This window comes from Oncorhynchus mykiss, chromosome 5 (assembly GCF_013265735.2).
Source record: "Oncorhynchus mykiss isolate Arlee chromosome 5, USDA_OmykA_1.1, whole genome shotgun sequence".
Taxonomy (NCBI): Eukaryota; Metazoa; Chordata; class Actinopteri; order Salmoniformes; family Salmonidae; genus Oncorhynchus; species Oncorhynchus mykiss.
In genome coordinates, this window is record NC_048569.1 from 89,233,351 (window position 1) to 89,253,543 (window position 20,193).

A 20,193-nucleotide genomic window follows, 5' to 3' on the forward strand; every position below is an offset into this window, starting at 1 on the left:
GGGTATAGTAGGATGGAGAGAGGGTATAGTAGGATGGAGAGATGGAGAGAGGGTATAGTAGGATGGAGAGATGGAGAGAGGGTATAGTAGGATGGAGAAAGGGTATAGCAGGGTGGAGCGATTGAGAGAGGGTATAGTAGGGTGGAGAGATGGAGAGATGGTATAGTAGGATGGAGAGAGGGTATAGTAGGATGGAGAGACGGTATAGTAGGATGGAGAGACAGAGAGAGGGTATAGTAGGATGGAGAGGGTATAGTAGGATGGAGAGACAGAGAGAGGGTATAGTAGGATGGAGAGACGGTATAGTAGGATGGAGAGACAGAGAGAGGGTATAGTAGGATGGAGAGACAGAGAGAGGGTATAGTAGGATGGAGAGACGGTATAGTAGGATGGAGAGACAGAGAGAGGGTATAGTAGGATGGCGAGACAGAGAGAGGGTATAGTAGGATGGAGAGACAGAGAGAGGGTATAGTAGGATGGAGATGGAGAGGGTATAGTAGGATGGTGAGACGGTATAGTAGGATGGAGACGGAGAGAGGGTATATTAGGATGGAGTGACGGAGAGAGGGTATTGTAGGATGGAGAGACGGAGAGAGGGTATATTAGGATGGAGAGACGGAGAGAGGGTATAGTAGGATGGAGAGACGGAGAGGGTATAGTAGGATGGAGAGACAGAGAGAGGGTTTGGTAAGATGGAGAGACGGAGAGAGGGTATATTAGGATGGAGAGACGGGGAGAGGGTACAGTCGGATGGAGAGACAGAGAGAGGGTATAGTAGGATGGAGAGACGGAGAGAGGGTATAGTAGGATGGAGAGACGGAGAGAGGGTATAGTAGGATGGAGAGACGGAGAGAGGGTATAGTAGGATGGAGAGACGGAGAGAGGGTATAGTAGGATGGAGAGACGGAGAGAGGGTATAGTCGGATGGAGAGACAGAGAGAGGGTATAGTAGGATGGAGAGACAGAGAGAGGGTATAGTATGATGGAGAGACGGAGAGAGGGTATAGTCGGATGGAGAGACAGAGAGAGGGTATAGTAGGATGGAGAGACAGAGAGAGGGTATAGTAGGATGGAGAGACAGAGAGAGGGTATAGTAGGATGGAGAGACGGAGAGAGGGTATAGTTGGATGGAGAGACAGAGAGAGGGTATAGTAGGATGGAGAGACAGAGAGAGGGTATAGTCTGATGGAGAGAGGGTATAGTAGGATGGAGAGACAGAGAGAGGGTATATTAGGATGGAGAGACGGAGAGAGGGTATAGTCGGATGGAGAGAGGGTATAGTAGGATGGAGAGACAGAGAGGGTATATTAGGATGGAGAGACGGAGAGAGGGTATAGTCGGATGGAGAGAGGGTATAGTAGGATGGAGAGACAGAGAGAGGGTATATTAGGATGGAGAGACGGAGAGAGGGTATATTAGGATGGAGAGAGGGTATAGTAGGATGGAGAGACAGAGAGAGGGTATAGTAGGATGGAGAGACGGAGAGAGGGTATAGTAGGATGGAGAGACGGAGAGAGGGTATAGTAGGATGGAGAGACGGAGAGAGGGTATAGTAGGATGGAGAGACGGAGAGAGGGTATAGTAGGATGGAGAGACGGAGAGAGGGTATAGTCGGATGGAGAGACAGAGAGAGGGTATAGTAGGATGGAGAGACAGAGAGAGGGTATAGTATGATGGAGAGACGGAGAGAGGGTATAGTCGGATGGAGAGACAGAGAGAGGGTATAGTAGGATGGAGAGACAGAGAGAGGGTATAGTAGGATGGAGAGACAGAGAGAGGGTATAGTAGGATGGAGAGACGGAGAGAGGGTATAGTTGGATGGAGAGACAGAGAGAGGGTATAGTAGGATGGAGAGACAGAGAGAGGGTATAGTCTGATGGAGAGAGGGTATAGTAGGATGGAGAGACAGAGAGAGGGTATATTAGGATGGAGAGACGGAGAGAGGGTATAGTCGGATGGAGAGAGGGTATAGTAGGATGGAGAGACAGAGAGGGTATATTAGGATGGAGAGACGGAGAGAGGGTATAGTCGGATGGAGAGAGGGTATAGTAGGATGGAGAGACAGAGAGAGGGTATATTAGGATGGAGAGACGGAGAGAGGGTATATTAGGATGGAGAGAGGGTATAGTAGGATGGAGAGACAGAGAGAGGGTATAGTAGGATGGAGAGACGGAGAGAGGGTATAGTAGGATGGAGAGACGGAGAGAGGGTATAGTAGGATGGAGAGACGGAGAGAGGGTATATTAGGATGGAGAGAGGGTATAGTAGGATGGAGAGACAGAGAGAGGGTATAGTAGGATGGAGAGACGGAGAGAGGGTATAGTAGGATGGAGAGACGGAGAGAGGGTATAGTAGGATGGAGAGACGGAGAGAGGGTATAGTAGGATGGAGAGACGGAGAGAGGGTATAGTAGGATGGAGAGACGGAGAGAGGGTATAGTCGGATGGAGAGACAGAGAGAGGGTATAGTAGGATGGAGAGACGGAGAGAGGGTATAGTTGGATGGAGAGACAGAGAGAGGGTATAGTAGGATGGAGAGACAGAGAGAGGGTATAGTCTGATGGAGAGAGGGTATAGTAGGATGGAGAGACAGAGAGAGGGTATATTAGGATGGAGAGACGGAGAGAGGGTATAGTCGGATGGAGAGAGGGTATAGTAGGATGGAGAGACAGAGAGGGTATATTAGGATGGAGAGACGGAGAGAGGGTATAGTCGGATGGAGAGAGGGTATAGTAGGATGGAGAGACAGAGAGAGGGTATATTAGGATGGAGAGACGGAGAGAGGGTATATTAGGATGGAGAGAGGGTATAGTAGGATGGAGAGACAGAGAGAGGGTATAGTAGGATGGAGAGACAGAGAGAGGGTATAGTAGGATGGAGAGACAGAGAGAGGGTATAGTAGGATGGAGAGACAGAGAGAGGGTATAGTAGGATGGAGAGACAGAGAGAGGGTATAGTAGGATGGAGAGACAGAGAGAGGGTATAGTAGGATGGAGAGACAGAGAGAGGGTATAGTAGGATGGAGAGACAGAGAGAGGGTATAGTAGGATGGAGAGACGGAGAGGTACAGTTTAAGAAGAGAAGGAGAAGTGAAAGAGTGTGAAGGGAGGACAGAGAAATGGGAGGGACTAGAGAAACACTCACTCCACCACTCTTCATTTTACGTAGTGTATTTAACAACATCCTGTTTAGAGAGAGAAAAGCAGGACTAAATCAAGTCAACAACAACTAGCCCCAGTAAGGCCTTGGTACATTGACATGGTTAGATGGGTGCATTGACAGGGTAATGGCTAGATGGGTGCATTGACAGGGTAATGGTTAGATGGGTGCATTGACAGGGTAATGGTTAGATGGGTACATTGACAGGGTAATAGTTAGATGGGTACATTGACAGGGTAATGGTTAGATGGGTACATTGACAGGGTCATGGTTAGATGGGTACATTGACAGGGTAATGGTTAGATGGGTACATTGACAGGGTAATGGTTAGACGGGTACATTGACCGGGTAATGCTTAGATGGGTACATTGACAGGGTAATGGTTAGATGGGTACATTGACAGGGTAATGGTTAGATGGGTGCATTGACAGGGTAATGGTTAGATGGGTGAATTGACAGGGTAATGGTTAGATAGGTACATTGACAGGGTAATGGTTAGATGGGTACATTGACAGGGTAATGGTTAGATGGGTACATTGACAGGGTAATGGTTAGACGGGTACATTGACAGGGTAATGGTTAGATGGGTACATTGACAGGGTAATGGTTAGACGGGTACATTGACAGGGTAATGGTTAGACGGGTACATTGACAGGGTAATGGTTAGATGGCAGATTTGTGGAGGCAGGCAGGCAGGAGCGTGAAATTAACGTTGTTCTGCAATCATCCAGATAGGAGCTGCTTCTCCTCTCACCATGTGTAAGGGTGTTTCTACATGTAGTCCTCTTTAAAGTGAACTGGGGTAAAAGAAAAGAGAAAAGAAGCAAAAGAGCTCTGTTGTCGTTGTCTTCACACTGCTCTTGCCTTGGAATAAGGACTCGACTCTTTTTCCAGTTTAATTCACCTATTTTGTGGTCTGAGTTCTTCACATTCACAATGCTGTGTTTAGAAAGGAACCCAGATCTTTTTCCAGGTCACTTCACCTATTTTGTGGTCTGAGTTCTTCACATTCACAATGCTGTGTTTAGAAAGGAACCCAGATCTTTTTCCAGTTTAATTCACCTATTTTGTGGTCTGAGTTCTTCACATTCACAATGCTGTGTTTAGAAAGGAACCCAGATCTTTTTTCCAGTTTAATTCACCTATTTTGTGGTCTGAGTTCTTCACATTCACAATGCTGTGTTTAGAAAGGAACCCAGATCTTTTTCCAGGTCACTTCACCTATTTTGCGGTCTGAGTTCTTCACATTCACAATGCTGTGTTTAGAAAGGAACCCAGATCTTTTTCCAGTTTAATTCACCTATTTTGTGGTCTGAGTCTGAAAACACCATAATATCATGACATATTGGTTCACTTCTCTCAGTCCGAACCAGTTATATTAAGGTTTTCTGAGGGTTTAAAAGTGTGAAAACACCATAATATCATGACATATTGGTTCACTTCTCTCAGCCCGAACCAGTTATATTAAGGTTTTCTGAGGGTTTAAAAGTGTGAAAACACCATAATATCATGACATATTGGTTCACTTCTCTCAGTCCGAACCAGTTATATTAAGGTTTTCTGAGGGTTTAAAAGCTCATGTCTCAGCTCAAACCAATAACTTCACTAACATGCACACACCCGAGCCAGCTCCCAGAGGTTAGAAGTATGTTTGTTTTCTGAGGGTTTAAAAGCTTGTGTCTCAGCTCAAACCAATAACTTCACTAACATATGCACACACCCGAGCCAGCTCCCAGAGGTTAGAAGTATGTTTGTTTTCTGAGGGTTTAAAAGCTCGTGTCTCAGCTCAAACCAATAACTTCACTAACATATGCACACACCCGAGCCAGCTCCCAGAGGTTAGAAGTATGTTTGTTTTCTGAGGGTTTAAAAGCTTGTGTCTCAGCTCAAACCAATAACTTCACTAACATATGCACACACCCGAGCCAGCTCCCAGAGGTTAGAAGTATGTTTGTTTTCTGAGGGTTTAAAAGCTTGTGTCTCAGCTCAAACCAATAACTTCACTAACATATGCACACACCCGAGCCAGCTCCCAGAGGTTAGAAGTATGTTTGTTTTCTGAGGGTTTAAAAGCTCGTGTCTCAGCTCAAACCAATAACTTCACTAACATATGCACACACCCGAGCCAGCTCCCAGAGGTTAGAAGTATGTTTGATGAAAGCAACTTTTATTTTATCAGGTGGTGATGTAGAATTCATGAGGCAGTAACTAAGTGTTACTGATGAAGAGCAGAATAGCTGAATTACCTGCCAGCTCTGTGGTGGGAACATCCAGCTAATACAACTACAAAACCTACAGTGGCTTCAGAAAGGATTCAAACCCCTTGAATTTTCCCACATTTTGTTGTTTAACATCCTGAATATAAAATGGATTCAATTTAGATTTTGTGTCACTGGCCTACACACAACACCCCATACTTTCTTGAAGAACATTTTCAAAATTAATACAAAATGTAAACCTGAAATGTCTTTAGTCAATACGCATTCCCTTTGTTATAGCAAGACTAAATAAGTTCAGAGTCAACATGTGTTTAAGAAATGACATAATAAGTTGCATGGGTTCATTATGTGTTCAATAATAGTGGTTAACATGATTTCTAAATGACTACCCCATCTCTGTACCCCCCTACACACACAGTTATCTGTAAGGTCCCTCAATCGAGTAGTACATTTCAAGCAGAGATTCAACCACAAAGACCAAGGACGTTTCTCAATGCCTCACAAAGAAGGGCACTGATTGGTAGATGTGTAAAAATAAAAGCAGACGCTGAACATATCTTCCTGCCTGGTGAAGTTATTCATTAGGCTTTGAATCCCACTTCTGACACACGTTTTGGGCCGGCAGGTAGCCAAGTGGTTAGAGCGTTGGGCCAGTAACTGAAAGGTTGCTGGATCCAATTCCTGAGCTGTCGTTCTGCCCCTGAGGAAGGCAGTTAACCCACTGTTCCCCGGTAGGCCGTCATTGTAAATAAGAATTTGCTCTTAACTGACTTACCTAGTTAAATAAAGGTTAAATTATTTTTTTTAAATGTGTATTAATACACACAGTCACTACAAAGATACAGGTGTCCTTGCTAACTCAGTTGCCAGAGAGGAAGAAACCTACTCAGGAATTTCACCATGAAGCCAATGGTGATTTTTAAACAGTTATAAAGTGTAATGGTTGTGATATGACAAAACTGAGGATAGATCAACAACATTGACCTAAATGACAGAGAGAAAAGAAGGAAGCCTGTAAAGAACAAAAAATAATTCAAACCATGTATTCTGTTTGCAACAAAACTGCAAAGAAATGAACTTTGTCATGAATACAAAGCATAACAAATTGGCAAATCCAACACAAAACATCACTGATTACCACTCTTCATATTTTCAATCATGGTGGTGGCTGCATCATGTTATGTGTATGCTTGTCATCGACAAGGACTAGGGAGTTGTTTTAGGATAAAAAATAAATGGAAAACAGCTAAGCAAAGGCAAAATTCTAGAGGAAAACCTGCTTCGGTCTTCTTTCAAACGGACACTGGGGGATGAATTCAGCAAGACAATAACCTAAAATACAAGGCAAAATCTACACTGGAATTTATACTTTAATACTTACCAAGACGGCATTGAATGTGGCCTAGTTACAGTTTTGACTTACAGTTGAAGTCGGAAGTTTACATACACCTAAGCCAAATACTGAGTTTTTCAAAATTCCTGACATTTAATCCTAGTAAATATTCCCTGTATTAGGTCAGTTAGGATCACCACTTTATTTTAAGAATGTGAAATGTCAGAATAATAGTTGAGAGAATGATTGATTTCAGCTTTTATTTCTTTCATCACATTCCCAGTGAGTCAGAAGTTTACATACACTCAACTAGTATTTGGTAGCATTGCCTTTAAATTGTTTAACTTGGGTCAAACGTTTCGGTCGACTTCCACAAACTTCCCACAATAAGTTGGGTGAATTTTGTCCCATTCCTCCTGACAGAGCTGGTGTAGCTGAGTCAGGTATCTAGGCCTCTTTGTTCGCACACGCTTTTTCCGTTTTGCTCACACATTTTCTATAGGATTGAGGTCAGGGCTTTGTGATGGCCACTCCAATACCTTGACTTTGTCCTTAAGCCATTTTGCCACAACTTTGTAAGTATACTTGGGGTCATTGTCCATTTGGAAGACTCATTTGCGACCAAGCATCAACTTCCTGACTGATGTCTTGAGATGTTGCTTCAATATATCCACACAATTTTCCTCCCTGTGAAGTGCACCAGTCCCTCCTGCAGCAAAGCACCCCCACAACATGATGCTGCCACCACTGTGCTTCATGGTTGGGATGGTGTTCTTCGGCTTGCAAGCCTCCCCCTTTGTCCTCCAAACATAACGATGGTCATTATGGCCAAACAGTTCTATTTTTGTTTCATCAGACCACAGGACATTTCTCAAAAAATTATGGCAGAACGAGTCTCCTTCCTGAGTGGTATGAACCATGGTGTTTATACTTGCGGACTATTGTTTGTACACATGAACGTGGTACCTTCAGGTGGTTGGAAATTGCGCCCAATGATGAACCAGACTTGTGGAGGTCTATAATTTAAAAAAAGTAGGTCCTGGCTGATTTCTTTTGATTTTACCATGATGTCAACCAAAGACGCACTGAGTTTGAAGGTAGGCCTTGAAATACATCCACAGGTACACCTCCAATTGACTCAAATGATGTCAATTAGCCTATCAGAAGCTTCTAAAGCCATGACACAATTTTCTGGAATTTTCCAAGCTGTTTAAAGGCACAGTCAACTTAGTGTATGTAAACATCTGACCCACTGGAATTGTGATACAGTGAATTATAAGTGAAATAATCTGTCTGTAAACAATTGTTGGAAACATTACTTGTCTCATGTACAAAGTAGATGTCCTAACTGACTTGCCAAAACTATAGTTTGTTAACAAGACATTTGTGGAGTGGTTGAAAAACGAGTTTTAACCTCTAGTGACACCCCATCCTGGATCCGGGAGCGTAATCATCGACTGACACTAATTAGCATAACGCAACGGACATAAATATTACTAGAAAATATTTCTATTCATGAAAATCACAAGTGAAATATATTGAGACACAGCTTAGCCTTTTGTTAATCACCCTGTCATCTCAGATTTTCAAAATATGCTTTACAGCCAAAGCAAGACAAGCATTTGTGTAAGTTTATCGATAGCCTAGCATAGCATTATGTCCAGTTAGCAGCAGGTAACTTGGTCACGAAAATCAGAAAAGCAATCAAATTAAATTGTTTACCTTTGATGCGCTTCGGATGTTTTCACTCACGAGACTCCCAGTTGTATAGCCAATGTTCCTTTTTCCCAAAAATATTATTTTTGTAGGCGAAATAGCTTCGTTTGTTCTTTACGTTTGGCTGAGAAATCGACCGGAAATTTCGGTCACGACAACGCCGAAAAATATTCAAAATTAGCTCCATAATATTGACAGAAACATGGCAAACGTTGTTTATAATCAATCCTCAAGGTGTTTTTCAAATATCTATTTGATAATATATCCACCGGGACAATTGGTTTTTCAGTAGGACCGATTGGAAAAATGGCTACCTCTGTATTTTACGAGAGAATCACTGAGAGCCATCAGGTTACCACTTACACAATGTAGCCGCTTACGGGTATTCTTCAACATAAAGGCGTAAAACTACGTCACAATGCTGTAGACACCTTGGGGAATACGTAGAAAAAGTAATCTGGTTGATAGCCCATTCACTGCTCAATAGGGACGCATTGGAAAGCAAAGCTTTCAAAACATGAGGCACTTCCGGATTGGATTTTTCTCAGGCTTTCGCCTGCAATATCAGTTCTGTTATACTCACAGACAATATTTTTACAGTTTTGGAAATTGTAGAGTGTTTTCTATCCTAAGCTGTCAATTATATGCACATTCTAGCATCTTGTCCTGACAAAATATCCCGTTTACTTTGGGAACCTTATTTTTCCAAAAATGAAAATACTGCCCCCTAGTCACAAGAGGTTATGACTCCAACCAGTGTCTGTAAACTTCTGACTTCAACTGTATATTGGCTTGAAAATCTATGGCAAGACTTGAAAATGGCTTTCTTGCAATGAACAACAACCAACTTGACAGAGCTTGAAGAATTTTTAAAAGAATCATGGACAAATATTGTACAATCCAGGTGTGCAAAGCTCTGAGAGACTTAAAAGACTCCCAGCTGTAATCACTGCCAAAGGTGATTCTAACATGTATTGACTCAGAGGGGTGAATACTTACCTAATGAAGATATATTAGTTTTATTTAGATATTTAATAAAGGTTAGACTTTGACAGAGTATTTTCTGTAGATCTTTGACCTAAAATTACTATTTTTATCCCACTTTATAACACAACAAAATGTGGAAAAAGTCAAGGGGTGTGAATACTTTCTGAAGGCAATGTAGCTACAGTACTTCTCTCTCTAACAAGGTGTTTGGTACCTCTCTCTAACCAGGTGTTTGGTACCTCTCTTTAACCAAGTGTTTGGTACCGCTCTCTCTAACCAGGTATTTGGTACCTCTCTCTAACTATATGTTTGGGACCTCTCTCTAACTAGATGTTTGGTACCTCTCTCTAACTAGGTATTTGGTACCTCTCTAACTAGATGTTTGGTACCTCTCTCTAACCAGGTGTTTGGTACCTCTCTCTCTAACTAGATGTTTGGTACCTCTCTCTAACCAGGTGTTTGGTACCTCTCTCTCTAGCCAGGTGTTTGGTACCTCACTCCTTCATCCCCTCAGGCCAGGCTGCCAAGCCTCTTGCCTGAAAAACCGGAGACGCAGGATGGGGACCACCCCCACCAGCTCTCGTTGAGGACTTGCAGGATATGTGCAAATACACTGCAGACAAGCTGCTGATTCCCTGGCCCAACGCAGTAGAAGAGACCACCAGGACCTGCTACAAGGTTAAAAGGCTACCCAAAGCCAAATGGCCAGCCAGGCAATTCCTACCAATCCCACCAGAATGCCTGGAGGAGGTTACACCCGGTGACTGTGTTGACATGGAAGGGCTTGGGCTTGCCCCCCTGTCAAATCCCTGGTGGCTTCCCATCTACACCACAGCCAGAAGTCCTCCATGACTTTGATTGGTCCCACTCTACCGATCAAGATAGTGGTCATGCCGGAGCCGGGTCTGTGGGACGAGATCTGCATTGTCACAGACCTCAACCTGCATATACTTAAAGCCGACATCCGGGCGTCAGGGAGGGCAATGGGGCTCATGATATCCCAAGGTGTCAGACAGTGAGAAGCTGGAGATCCTGGATGCTCCGGTAGACCCTAAGGCGCTTATCATAAGAAACCCTCAAGCTTTGTCTGCCGAGGAAGACACAGCCCGGTGTACATCACCACATCTTCGCACCAGGCTGCAGCAGGTCGACCTCCCTCAACCCTCAAGATCCCCAGACGCCCAGCCCCCCAAGTTAGCACTCTGGGATTGGCCAGTGAACAGGTTAATTTGAACACCGACGGGCTTCCCCAAAATGCATTTTTAACAATTCAAAGTTCTACAGCCTCATCCACCAGGTCCCTTTATGATTGTGAATGGCTCGTGTTTGAGGAACGGTACACTAAGTCACAGACAGTGTCGTTCCAGTGCTCTGTCCTAGTAATTTGTTTCTACAGGAGTTATTAAACAAAGGAAAGGCTTTTTCTACTATTAAGGCATATCTTGCAGCTATTTCGGCTTGTCAAGTGGGTTTTTCACCCTTTTGTTGCCCGATTTATGAAGTGTATACGCCGTTTGCGCCCGGTGCCCAAACACCTTTCCCCATAGTGGGACTTTTCAATTGTTCTAGATGCTCTATCTCAAGAGCCTTTCAAGCCCCTGGATCAGGTGGATCTTAAGGTACTTTCATTTAAGACAGCGCTACTACTAGTGTTGGCCTCTGCCAAGAGTGTAAGGGACTCACACGCTCTCAGGGCACTCATGTGCACAGTTTGCACCAGGTAACAAGAGGGTATCATTGCGACCTAAACCCGCCTTTATCCCTAAGGTTCTTAACCCATCTGAAATCAAATCAAATTTTATTACTCACATGAGCCGAATATAACAGGTGTCGATCTTACCGTGAAATGCTCACTTACAAGCCCTTAAACCAACAAAGCAGTACAAGAAATAGAGTTAAGAAAATATTTAATAAATAAACTAAAGTTTAAAAAAATTAAAAGACGTAACACAAGATAATTACATAACAATAATGAGGCTATATACAGGGGGTACCGGTACAGAGTCAATGTGCTGGGGTACAGGTTAGTCGAGGTCATTTGTAAAGTGACTATGCATAGATAATAAACAGTGAGTAGCAGCAGTGGGGGGGATTGAAGCTGTTAAGGAGCCTTTTGTCCTAGACTTGGCACTCCGGTACCACTTGTTACCTACCCATACCACCTGGGGGCGGCCCTTCAGGAAGTCCAGGATCCAGTTGCAGAGGGAAGTGTTTAGTCCCAGGATCCTTAGCTTAGTGATCGTTGAGGGCACTATGGTGTTGAATGCTGAGCTGTAGTCAACGAACAGCATTCTCACATAGGTGTTCCTTTTTATATAGGTGGGAAAGGGCACGGTGAAGTGCAACTGAGATTGTGTCATCTGTGGAGCTGTTGGGGCGGTATGCAAATTGGAGTGGGTCTAGGGTTTCTGGGATAATGGTGTTGATGTGATCCATGACCAGCCTTTCAAAGCACTTCATGGCTACCAACGTGAGTGCTACAGGGCGGTAAATCATTTGGGCATGCAGGTTACCTTTGCTTTCTTGGGCAAAGAGACTATGGTGGTCTGATTGAAACATGTACAGTGCCTTGCGAAAGTATTCGGCCCCCTTGAACTTTGCGACCTTTTGCCACATTTCAGGCTTCAAACATAAAGATATAAAACTGTATTTTTTGTGAAGAATCAACAACAAGTGGGACACAATCATGAAGTGGAACGACATTTATTGGATATTTCAAACTTTTTTAACAAATCAAAAACTGAAAAATTGGGCGTGCAAAATTATTCAGCCCCTTTACTTTCAGTGCAGCAAACTCTCCAGAAGTTCAGTGAGGATCTCTGAATGATCCAATGTTGACCTAAATGACTAATGATGATAAATACAATCCACCTGTGTGTAATCAAGTCTCCGTATAAATGCACCTGCACTGTGATAGTCTCAGAGGTCCGTCAAAAGCGCAGAGAGCATCATGAAGAACAAGGAACACACCAGGCAGGTCTGAGATACTGTTGTGAAGAAGTTTAAAGCCGGATTTGGATACAAAAAGATTTCCCAAGCTTTAAACATCCCAAGGAGCACTGTGCAAGCGATAATATTGAAATGGAAGGAGTATCAGACCACTGCAAATCTACCAAGACCTGGCCGTCCCTCTAAACTTTCAGCTCATACAAGGAGAAGACTGATCAGAGATGCAGCCAAGAGGCCCATGATCACTCTGGATGAACTGCAGAGATCTACAGCTGAGGTGGGAGACTCTGTCCATAGGACAACAATCAGTCGTATATTGCACAAATCTGGCCTTTATGGAAGAGTGGCAAGAAGAAAGCCATTTCTTAAAGATATCCATAAAAAGTGTCGTTTAAAGTTTGCCACAAGCCACCTGGGAGACACACCAAACATGTGGAAGAAGGTGCTCTGGTCAGATGAAACCAAAATTGAACTTTTTGGCAACAATGCAAAATGTTATGTTTGGCGTAAAAGCAACACAGCTGAACACACCATCCCCACTGTCAAACATGGTGGTGGCAGCATCATGGTTTGGGCCTGCTTTTCTTCAGCAGGGACAGGGAAGATGGTTAAAATTGATGGGAAGATGGATGGAGCCAAATACAGGACCATTCTGGAAGAAAACCTGATGGAGTCTGCAAAAGACCTGAGACTGGGACGGAGATTTGTCTTCCAACAAGACAATGATCCAAAACATAAAGCAAAATCTACAATGGAATGGTTCAAAAATAAACATATCCAGGTGTTAGAATGGCCAAGTCAAAGTCCAGACCTGAATCCAATTGAGAATCTGTGGAAAGAACTGAAAACTGCTGTTCACAAATGCTCTCCATCCAACCTCACTGAGCTCGAGCTGTTTTGCAAGGAGGATTGGGAAAAAAGTTCAGTCTCTCGATGTGCAAAACTGATAGAGACATACCCCAAGCGACTTACAGCTGTAATCGCAGCAAAAGGTGGCGCTACAAAGTATTAACTTAAGGGGGCTGAATAATTTTGCACGCCCAATTTTTCAGTTTTTGATTTGTTAAAAAAGTTTGAAATATCCAATAAATGTCGTTCCACTTAATGATTGTGTCCCACTTGTTGTTGATTCTTCACAAAAAAATACAGTTTTATATCTTTATGTTTGAAGCCTGAAATGTGGCAAAAGGTCGCAAAGTTCAAGGGGGCCGAATACTTTCGCAAGTCACTGTAAGTATAACTGACTCGGTCAGGGAGAGCTTGAAACAGTGAAGACACATGCCAGTTGGTCCACGCATGCTATGAGTACACGTCCTGGTAATACGTCTGGCCCCGTGGCTTTGTGAATGTTGACCTGTTTAAAGGTCTTGCTCACATCGGCTACGGAGAGCGCGATGACACAGTCGTCCAGAAAAGCTGGTGCTCTCATGCATGCTTCAGTGTTGCTTGCCTCGAAGTGAGCATAAAAGGCATTTAGCTCGTCTGGTAGGATGCGTCTTCCCCTTGAGCTGACAGCTTTTTATCCCTCGTCGTTTTCCGTACTGGAACATCAATATGTTGTGCCCAGTACCTAGTATCTACATGGACAGGACTAAGGGGTTTTAATGTAATGTAATCAGTTGTTTTTTTCCTGAACCAAACCTCACACAGGTAAAGAGCTCATTAAACACCTTTAAATGCTGAACATTGGCAATGGCATTTCATTTTCTCGCTGTACCGAAACCGAACCGTGACCACAAAATCGCAATATGTACCGAACCGTGGGTTTGGTGAACAGTTACAACCCTAGACACACACACACCATATGTATCATACACAACATGGCAGCTTATTCTTCAATGCAGCAACACATGCTAAGCCCATACTGCAGAGCCTGCATATTAACAGATGGTAGGAGACTTATCAAACACAAAGCTTTTCATGAGGGAATACTTCCACTAGCCTAGCTGCTTACTTTGTGGTGCATACCAATAACACACACTGGCCACAGAGCACACACACACTGGCCACAGAGCACACACACACTGGCCACAGAGCACACACACTGGCCACAGAGCACAGACACACAGGCCACAGGGAACACACACACACACACACACACACACGCCACAGAGCACATAGACACACCCACACAGGCCACAGAGCACACACACACACACTAGCACAGAGCACACACACCCACACTGGCACAGAGCACACACACACACACAGAGCGCACACACAGAGCGCACACACACACACGAACTGGCCACAGAGCACACAGACGCACCCGCACTGGCCACAGAGTACGCACGCACACACACACTCACTCACATAAAACAGAGAAGAGAGATTTGAATGTTAAATGTCAATGATAATTTTCTCATTTGAGTGATTGCTGGCTCTAATCGTCTTACCAAACAGTTTCATGTGAGGCCAGCTGGGGGTTCGGCAGGCAGGCGGAGCTAAACAACATAATTACAGTCAGCCGATGTGATGTGCCAATTAACACGAGAACGCAGCAATTATGCAGACACCCGTTAGCAGGGAGTCCACAGAGAGAGAGAGAGAGAGACCAGAAACACCATCACTGCTAGCAGGAAGTCAACAGACAGGGAGAGAGACCAGAAACACCATCACTGCTAGCAGGAAGTCAACAGACAGAGAGAGAGACCAGAAACCCCATCACTGCTAGCAGGAAGTCAACAGACAGGGAGAGAGACCAGAAACCCCATCACTGCTAGCAGGAAGTCAACAGACAGGGAGAGAGACCAGAAACATCATCACTGCTAGCAGGAAGTCAACAGACAGAGAGAGACCAGAAACATCATCACTGCTAGCAGGAAGTCAACAGACAGGGAGAGACCAGAAACATCATCACTGCTAGCAGGAAGTCAACAGACAGGGAGAGAGACCAGAAACACCATCACTGCTAGCAGGAAGTCAACAGACAGAGAGAGAGACCAGAAACCCCATCACTGCTAGCAGGAAGTCAACAGACAGGGAGAGAGACCAGAAACACCATCACTGCTAGCAGGAAGTCAACAGACAGGGAGAGAGACCAGAAACACCATCACTGCTAGCAGGAAGTCAACAGACAGGGAGAGAGACCAGAAACCCCATCACTGCTAGCAGGAAGTCAACAGACAGGGAGAGAGACCAGAAACACCATCACTGCTAGCAGGAAGTCAACAGACAGAGAGAGAGACCAGAAACACCATCACTGCTAGCAGGAAGTCAACAGACAGGGAGAGAGACCAGAAACACCATCACTGCTAGCAGGAAGTCAACAGACAGGGAGAGAGACCAGAAACACCATCACTGCTAGCAGGAAGTCAACAGACAGAGAGAGAGACCAGAAACCCCATCACTGCTAGCAGGAAGTCAACAGACAGGGAGAGAGACCAGAAACACCATCACTGCTAGCAGGAAGTCAACAGACAGGGAGAGAGACCAGAAACATCATCACTGCTAGCAGGAAGTCAACAGACAGGGAGAGAGACCAGAAACACCATCACTGCTAGCAGGAAGTCAACAGACAGAGAGAGACCAGAAACACCATCACTGCTAGCAGGAAGTCAACAGACAGGGAGAGAGACCAGAAACATCATCACTGCTAGCAGGAAGTCAACAGACAGAGAGAGACCAGAAACATCATCACTGCTAGCAGGAAGTCAACAGACAGGGAGAGACCAGAAACATCATCACTGCTAGCAGGAAGTCAGACAGAGAGAGACCAGAAACACCATCACTGCTAGCAGGAAGTCAACAGACAGAGAGACCAGAAACACCATCACTGCTAGCAGGAAGTCAACAGACAGAGAGAGAGACCAGAAACATCATCAATAGTACTGATGCATGTCAGATAGTCTTTCCACAATTTTACAGACAGGGTGCAAAAGGGTCTCCTTTGGGGTAGGGGGCCACAGAGTTAGACAGGGGGGCGGCGTACTGCCTATACAATGGTAAGGGAGATTGATTTAGAGACGTCTAGCCTGCAGAATGGGTGAATGGCCACAGCTCTCTCTAGCCACAGGGAGACAGACAGAAGAGTATCGACAGCAGCCTCATCACACTCTTTATCCACCTGCAACTCACTGACTAAACAAGCCCTGCTTTCTCTGTGAACGGAAAAGACTGAGGGATAGTGATTGCTCCTTTTCTTCTGGGTCCATTCAGAAGCACGTCTATGATTGGTCTGGCTAGCGTAGCGTAGCGTCATAGGTGCACAGTGATCGGTCTGGCTAGCGTAGCGTCATAGGTGCACAGTGATCGGTCTGGCTAGCGTAGCGTAGCGTCATAGGTGCACAGTGATCGGTCTGGCTAGCGTAGCATAGCGTCATAGGTGCACAGTGATCGGTCTGGCTAGCGTAGCGTAGCGTCATAGGAGCACAGTGGGGGATCTGAGCATTGATCTGTACAGTATAGATTGACCACACACAGAGCACAGTGGGAGGGATGTGGCTGGCATATCTAGTCCTCTACAGCCTTCATCAGGTATTGAGACTGTTCAAATACCTCGCAAGAATACAGAATGATGAGGAAGAGGGGGATGAAGAGGACATAATAATCAATCCCAAATGTTCCGTCATCAGGAGGAAAACGAGGGATGTTCAAACAGACAATGGAACACTGCTACACATTATCATGGTAAAGCATCCAGAATACAATAACAGGCTGGCTAAGCACACACACACATACACACACACACACACACACACACATTAGGAGGGACGAATGGACAGTCTGACAAAGACAGGTGGCCTGGACACAGGGAGGCTCCCTCCCTCCCCCATCTCTCCCTCTCCATTAAGTCAGATGAATAATTCAACCTCCCTCATCTGCTCCCAGAGAGAGGAAGAAAGGAGGAGATAAGGAGAGAGAGAGGGGTTTAGAAGAAAGGGCGAGAGAAAGAGAGAGGGATAGAAAGAGAGTGGTTTAGAAGAGAGGGCGAGAAAGAGAGAGAAAGTGGTTTAGAAGAGAGGGCGAGAAAGAGTGGTTTAGAAGAGAGAGGGAGAGAGAGAGAGTGGTTTAGAAGAGAGAGGGAGAGAAAGAGAGAGAGTGGTTTAGAAGAAAGAGGGAGAGAAAGAGAGAGAGTGGTTTAGAAGAGAGAGGGAGAGAAAGAGAGAGAGTGGTTTAGAAGAGAGAGGGAGAGAGAGAAAAAGAGAGTGCTTTAGAAGAGAGAGGGAGAGAAAGAGAGAGAGTGGTTTAGAAGAGAGAGGGAGAGAAAGAGAGAGTGGTTTAGAAGAGAGAGGGAGAGAGAGAAAAAGAGAGTGCTTTAGAAGAGAGAGGGAGAGAAAGAGAGAGAGTGGTTTAGAAGAGAGAGGGAGAGAAAGAGAGAGACAGTGCTTTAGAAGAGAGAGAACTCCATGGTGATATTTAGAAGGCAGATCTGACTGGGTCTGAACAGTGTTCCAGAACACTCTCTCACACATCCCCATCTTTCAAGCTGCTCTTCAGAGCCGACCCGGTGCAACAACACAGTACACAGTGTGACAGCCTCCCAGTTGACTCATCTAACAGCACTCAGAGGCACACACAGCCAGGCCAGGTGTCCCAGTCACACAACAGCTATCTGTCAACACACTAAACATGGCACTTGGTTTTTGGGCTGTGATAACATCACAGCTGTAATCTACTATATCATATAACTCCATGCAAGACAGCTCAATCACTAGGTCTTACATGCCCCCCAGACACACACACACCCATACAGGGACTAGGTTAAGGTCATTAGGACTAGCAGAGATATCCTGTAATGATGCAGGGTCTAGATTAAGGTTGTTAAGACTATCAGAGATATCCTGTAATGATACAGGGTTATGTACTGTGGAATTACCATCACATACAGGGCCATGTCACCCTGTTAAGAGTTTCACTCACACACACAGCGGCAGCAGCAGAGCTGACAGGACGGATAAGGGAACTAGCAGTGAGCAGACAGCTGTGTAGCTGGCTCAAACAAAATCAAACACACACACAGACACACACGTACACACACACACGCACACACACACACACACGTGTACACACACACACACACAGACACACACGTACACACACACACACGCACACACACACACGTGTACACACACACACACACACACACACACACACAGCCACAGAAATCAAATCTATCTAGATAAGAGAATGAAAAATAAGTCTGTCTGTCTGTCTGTCTGTCTGTCTGTCTGTCTGTCTGTCTATGTGTGTGTGTCTATGTGTGTGTGTCTATGTGTGTGTGTCTATGTGTGTGTGTCTATGTGTGTGTGTCTGTGTGTGTGTGTGTGTCTGTGTGTGTGTGTCTATGTGTGTGTGTCTATGTGTGTGTGTCTGTCTATGTGTGTGTGTGTGTGTCTGTCTGTGTGTGTCTGTCTGTGTGTGTCTATGTGTGTGTGTCTATGTGTGTGTGTGTGTCTATGTGTGTGTGTGTGTCTGTCTGTGTGTGTCTGTCTGTCTGTCTGTCTGTCTGTCTCCTCTGTCTGTCTGTCTGTCTGTCTGTCTGTCTGTCTGTCTGTCTGTCTGTCTGTCTGTCTGTCTGTCTGTCTGTCTGTCTGTCTGTCTGTCTGTCTGTCTGTCTGTCTGTCTGTCTGTGTGTGTGTGTGTGTGTCTGTCTATGTGTGTGTGTGTGTCTGTCTGTGTGTGTCTGTGTGTGCGCCCATCCACCTGTGTTTGAGTCGACATCATAGTCCAGCAGAGCCACTGGGCGTTTGTATCATCCATAGTGTCTAGCTGCTCCAGCAGTTCAGCACACTGTTGCTATGCAAGAGTTACCTCCTCCCTCTCTGTCTCTCTCTCTTTCTCTCAGCCTCTCAATTCAATTCAAGGGGCTTTATTAGCATGGGAAACATACGTTAACATTGCCAAAACGTGAAATAACATAAAAAGTGAAATAAACACTTTGTCTGTCCGTCCGTCCGTCCGTCCGTCTCTCTGTTTGTCTGTTTGTCTTTCTGTCTGTTGACTGTAGAGAAACAGAGATCAAGTGTGTCTGTGTGTCTGTCTGTGTGTCTGTTGACTGTAGAGAAACAGAGATCAAGTATGTCTGTGTGTCTGTTGACTGTAGAGAAACAGAGATCAACTGTGTCTGTGTGTCTGTTGACTGTAGAGAAACAGAGATCAACTGTGTCTGTGTGTCTGTTGACTGTAGAGAAACAGAGATCAAGTGTGTCTGTGTTGTGTGTCTGTTGACTGTAGAGAAACAGAGATCAAGTGTGTCTGTGTGTCTGTTGACTGTAGAGAAACAGAGATCAAGTGTCTCTGTGTGTCTGTTGACTGTAGAGAAACTGAGATCAAGTGTGTCTGTGTGTGTCTGTTGACTGTAGAGAAACAGAGATCAAGTGTGTCTGTGTGTCTGTCCGTGTGTCTGTTGACTGTAGAGAAACAGAGATCAAGTGTGTCTGTGTGTCTGTTGACTGTAGAGAAACAGAGATCAAGTGTGTCTGTGTGTCTGTTGACTGTAGAGAAACAGAGATCAAGTGTGTCTGTGTGTCTGTTGACTGTAGAGAAACTGAGATCAAGTGTGTCTGTGTCTGTTGACTGTAGAGAAACTGAGATCAAGTGTGTCTGTGTGTGATAAAGAGCACCATTCTTAACAGAATGAGAAAATTGCTGCTTCAAACTGGCTACTAAGGCTCTGTCTACTGTCTGAAAGAAACATCTAAATTCACAGAGAGAAAGGGAGAGAAGGAGAGAGCAAGAGAGATAGAAAGAGGGGGAGAAGGAGAGAGAGAGATGGAGAGAGATGGAAAGAGAAAGAAAGAGAGAGAGACAAAGAGAGAGAGAGAGCAATAGAATTGAGCTAAATGTGCACAAAATTGTCAGATCAAACCTCAGACCTTTCCATCACAAC

At 44.8% G+C, this 20,193-nt stretch overlaps 1 protein-coding gene across 12 annotated transcripts in view; it reads right to left on the minus strand.

The window, feature by feature from the left end:
* The window catches only part of mast2 (microtubule associated serine/threonine kinase 2), a 314,266-nt gene that overhangs the window by 81,619 nt on the left and 212,454 nt on the right, over positions 1-20,193 (minus strand). The gene's annotated exons all lie outside the window — the stretch shown is intronic.